Source organism: Gossypium arboreum, chromosome 1 (genome assembly GCF_025698485.1).
Source record: "Gossypium arboreum isolate Shixiya-1 chromosome 1, ASM2569848v2, whole genome shotgun sequence".
NCBI classification, from domain to species: domain Eukaryota; kingdom Viridiplantae; phylum Streptophyta; class Magnoliopsida; order Malvales; family Malvaceae; genus Gossypium; species Gossypium arboreum.
Genome location: NC_069070.1, coordinates 7,882,298 through 7,888,297, shown reverse-complemented (window position 1 = coordinate 7,888,297; position 6,000 = coordinate 7,882,298).

Below are 6,000 nucleotides of genomic sequence, written 5' to 3'. Positions count from 1 at the left end.
TTGTGGAAAGGGTTGGTTCTGTGGCTTATCGTTTGGCTTTACCTCCGGAACTTGAGAAGATTCATAATGTGTTTCATGTGTCTATGCTAAGGCGGTATAGGTCAGATCCTTCACACGTAATTCCCATCTGAAATTGAGCTTCAACCGGATATGACTTATTCGGAAGAACCGGTGAAGATTTTGGCTCGTGAAGTTAAGGAATTGCGGAACAAAAGAGTACCATTGGTTAAAGTATTATGGCATCGACATGGTATGGAGGAGGCAACTTGGGAAACAGAGGAGTTAATGAGATCACAGTATCCAAATCTATTTTCAGTAACAAATTTCGAGGACGAAATTTTTAAAGGGGAGAGTTATAACTACCTAATTTTCAAGTGGTGTCGGAAATGGTGATTTGAGATCACTAAATTCGACAAATAAGATTGAACAAGATAGTAATTTAATATTTATGAGTCAAGTAAGAATTTAGAAGAATTTGTGAAATGGTGAAATTAGTGAATTAAAAGAATTTATTAGGTCAAGCGGGTCAAAAATGAGGTATCGAGACCTCAAAGTTGAAAATCGAGCTATAAATATTTTTATAAATATTTATGGAGTGTCATTGAGTTAGTATTAAAGTTTAGTTAGAAAATTTTAACGTTTGGATGGCTAATTAATTAAAAGGACTAAATTGAAAATAGCACAAAATTTGTTAAATTGTGAGTAAATAGCTTAAGTATTTAAAAGATGGATTTAAAGAGCAATTAGACCCAAAGGTTAATGGCTGGACGGTTTGGGTATGAAATAAGCAAGAAAACAATGTGAACAAGGGCAAAATTGGAAATAGATAAAAGTTAATAGTTAAATAATGATGTAATTGAAAAATCTAGACATTTCTTCATATTTTCTCAGCCAAAACGCCATAGAAGGTCTGGAGAAAGCTGGTTTTCATATTTTTACATCATGTGAGTTTAATTCTTGCTTTTTCTTGATAATTTTTATGCTTTTATGACTTTTACAATTAGGTCCACTTGTAGAATTCATTAGTTTTTGATTTTATGGGTGAAATTGGAAGTTACCCTGGATGGATAAGGGAATTTTATGATGAATTATTATGAAATTTAAGTTCTAATTTCATATTAAGGTGGTTTTATTAAGTGATTTTGATAGGAAATGATATTTAGGACCTAATTGTGAAAAAGTTGTGAATTGAAGGTTGCTGTTGAAATTAAGAATATAAAAGGTTTTGAAATAGTTTATAATGATAAAATAAAGTGTTAATTGAGAAAAATTAGTTCAATTGATGGGTGAATTGAGCAGGGACTAATTTGTGAAAACTGTAAATTTTGGGGTAAAAGTGCAATTTCGAAATTTGAACAGCATAAATTGTGAAGTGAAATAGAAATCAAATAAATGCTAATGAGTAGAAATATTTTATATTATAGATCAAGAATCCAAAGAAGAAAGAGGAAAAGAAAAAGTTGCGGAATAGTCCCTAAATTTCAATATCTTCTACAAATTAGCCGGGTAAGTTCATATGGTTGAATTTAGATGTTTATTTGTGAATGATTGAAGTTTATAATGTGTTATTATATACGAATTTGTTGTGGGATTGTGTAGATTTTGTTAATGAAAGAATAAATGTGGAAATGCAAATTAGGAAAAAGCGCAGATTGAGTACGTTCAGTATCGTGACGTGTGATGAATTGACGGATAAGACCATGGTTGTTCCATGGAAAAGTGTGAAATGTAGGTATGGTATTATCCATCTTGAAATGTGAAATGTAGGTATGGTATTATCCATCTTGAGTGTGAAATGTAGGTATGGTATTATCAAATCCATCTTGAGTTAAGAAATGTAGGTATGGCATTTCCCATACCGAGTTGAAAAATGTAGGTATGGTATTTCAATGAGGAAAACCATACTGAGTTGTGAATCGTGGCATTGAGCAACGACGTACTCAATTTCGTAAGCCGTTTCCTAATTTGATTATAAGAAATAAAGAGAAGTGATCCAAATGAAAGAGATTGAGTAGTTATTCTTGTTGAGCTCAACTATGTGAATTATTATAACAATGGTTGTGAATCGCAGGAAACTTTAGTAAATGTTTTGGTATTGTTTGGAAATATTATGTTTGGTAAGCATTACTTTTAACCTATGAACTTACTAAGCTTCAATAAGCTTACTTGTGTGTGTTTAATATTTTTATGTAGATTGACTTGAAGTGAAGTGGGTAGATCGGATCAACACAACAAAGCACACTATCCAGATCAATTCGGTAGCTTTTGTTTTATGTTTGAAGATTTATATGGCATGTATAGAGTTTAAATGAAATGAAGTAAAGATGTTATAAACTAGTTAACAACATTTTGTACTAAAGCAGTTTTTGGTTAGTAGCAGTAGTTTGAGTTTGAAAATTTACCATAAATCATGAAAATCTAATTAGAGGTTAAGTAAAATATGAAATTAAATCTTATTGAATCTAGTTTCACATAGAAGAAACGGTGTAAGCAAAAGGCTTTCATATCAGGAGATATTTGAATTTTTGTGAGACAAGGTCAGAGTGATTTTGAACTCCCCTATTCTGATTTGTAAAAATCATTAAAAATTGTAAAAAATTAATTAGGAGTCATACTATATATGTATGGATTCCTTATTGAGTCTATTTTTAATAGAAATAAACGTATTGGTTATTTGAATTCTGTACATGGAGAAATTTGGTTCATAGTGAACAGGGGTCAGAGCAGCCGAACCCTGAAATAGGGGAGACTTCAACTAATAAACTGTACTAATTGGCCCAATCAAAATTCTAGAAAAAATTAGTAAGTAGATATATGAGCCTAGATTTGGGGAAAATTTACGGATTTGGATTTGAGTTTTGTAACTCGAGATATGATTTTTTTACATCTGTAACGCAGTTGGACAGCTTATGCGGAAAGTGTGATATAAATTGTTTGAATTTGTTTAAGTGCTCAAATAAGTTTAGTAATGCCTCGTGCTCGACTCCGGTGATGGTATCGAGTAAAGGGGGCGTTACACTCTTTAATTCAGTTTTTCTTTTCTTAGGCCACCCACCGATTAATGGTGAGGCATAGCTTAAGACACATGGCATTTATGCACATTTGATTCATTTTCTCTTATTAATGGCAACCACCATGTTATTTTTTCAAAAAAATTAATTTGGTCATATTTTTTAAAATTTTACTTAAAAATAACATAATATATTATTAATTAATAAATTTTAAATTTATAAAATCATTGAAAATAATTGAATAAATTAATAATAAGAAAAATCCAAGTTTCTTAATTAAATAAATATAATTTTTAAGGTAAACTACAAAAATAGTCACTTTTGTTTGCTCAGATTACATTTTAGTTACTTATGTTTGAAATGTTATGTTTTAGTCACTTACGTTATCGTTTTGTTACGAAATAGTCATTCTACCGTTAAGCTTCGTTACCTCCCTAACGACAGTCCCACGTGGCAGTCCAAATGGGTTTTAAATACCAACTTGGATGTCCAATTGCTAGAATGAAAATAGATTTTTAATTAAATAAATTTAATTTAGGCTGTCACGTAGGACATCTAAATTGGCATTTAAAACTCATTTGGACTGTCACATAGGGTAACGGAGCTTAATGGTAGAGTGACCACTTCGTAACAAAATGATAACATAAGTGACTAAAACGTAACATTTCAAACATAAGTGACTAAAATGTAATTCAAGGCAAACAAAAGTAACTATCTTTGTACTTTACCTTAATTTTTATATATAAATGCCCTTTATTTTTCATCATGTTACTAAATTTATCATGTTACTAAATTTACATTTTAAAATAATTTATAATATTTAATTTAGAATTCTTAGTCAACAAAGTTGAAATAAAATAGAATATTGATAATTATACATTTAAAAATAATTATAATTTTGTACAAAAAATAATTATAATTTAAAAGAAGTTTTAATAATTGCATATTTAAAATAATTAGAATTTAGACTATAATTATTAGTAAAAAATTGTGCTAACTTTATTAATGTAAAATAGAGTTATGAATTCCAAGTATCTTAATTATTACTTAATTACTATTAGAGATAACTATATTAATTAGTTATTATTTTGAATAATATTATTTTGTATTAATTAGATAAAGTAAAACTATATTGTATGTTGAATATGTTAAAAGGCTTTAGCTATTATTTGAAAATTTTTATTTTAATATTTGAAATAAGAAGTTAATATATTTAATTATATTTAATAATTCAAATAAAAATATTATTTTACGTTAACTACTGTAAATAAAAATATAATATTTTAAAAAAATTAAATATTAAACATGTAAAACCACATACAACACATTTGTCGCTAGTTAAAATATAAAAGGAAGAGTTTGGAACAACTTTTGAATCAACAAAAATATCTTTTATTGTTCATTTAATTACTCAATTGATATTAAATAAATATTTTTAAATAATAGAGAATAATAGATAAAATATCCTATAAAAATAATAGATAAAATCATATCAATAATTTTTTTTGTATAATAGAGTTTTAATAATTTGAACTACACAACTAAATATATTAATTATTAACAATATACTATTCTAAACTAATTATCATTTTATTAGTGTTGCAATTATATACCAAATAAAATTAAAATTTATTATTATAAATAACATTTTATCAATAATATTTTTATATAATAGAATTTTTATTAATTTGAATTAAACAATATAAATAACATTTAACAAACAAAAATTATTAACATTGGTATAGTTATAGCATGTCAAAAATAATAGATATTTTTAAAGGTAATGGTTTATTAAGTAAAACATGGTCACAAACGTCTAAAAAATATTAACCACTAATTGAGTTACACGTGTAGTATAAAAATTTAGGAATAAAAAGTTAAGAATAAATTATATGAGGAGAATCCTAAAAGCATAGTTTTTAGATACTAATAAAATAATACTACATTATTAAATTTTAAATATAAAAAATATTATTATACACTCATCTATATATATATACATATATATATATATATTATATTCTCTAACTTAATTTAATTTTAATGAAATTACTTAAAATAATTAATTTTTAAATTATAAAAAACATATTTTCTTCTTTTATAATTTTTAATCATTTTATTTTTTCAGAAGTTAATATTTTTTTATTTTTATGCAACCAATTTTTAAAAATATTTAACTTCTAGATAGTGAATTTTTTATTTTTTTCCATTTTAAATTATTTTCTATTTCATATTATACATTTTTAAAAGTAAAAATTATATTGCATTGAATCTTGAGTAATAAAATTGTGTAAATTTTAATTGAATCAAATTATTTGACAAAATTAATAAAAAATACCTTCAAAATTGAAAATTACACATTTCAAATAATAATTCAAAAAATCAAATTTTAATGGAGCGATTAAATCTATCAAATTCTCATATTACTCATTTTGATATATTTATTGTGTTAAATACTAATATTTAATGTATTCATATTACTCGTTTGATTTATCTATTTTGTTAAAATTTGAGATTTAATGGAGCAATTTAATCCACCAAACCCATATATTACTCGTTTTGGTCTATCTATTGTGTTAAATATTGAGATTTAATGAAGCTATAGTACTCATTTTGATTTATCTATTGTGTTAAATTTTGACATTTAATGGACCAGTTAAACATCAATATTCGTTTTGATCTATCTATTGTGTTAAATTTTGAAATTTTATGGAGCGGTTAAATCCATCAAACCCCCCATATTACTCGTTTTTATCTATCCAATGTGTGAAATTTTGAGATTTAATTATTTATTTTAATTTGATGGAATTTGTTCCCTCTAGTTTTATAAAGTCATTGTTGGACTCAACTTGATAATATTAGGAAGGAGTAAAACTCGATTCAATTTGAATAAACTAAAAAAAATTAAACTTTAAGTTAATCAAATCAAGTTATTTGGGTTTTCAAATCAACTTAAATATGTAATTCTGTTTTTTTAGTCTGAATCGAG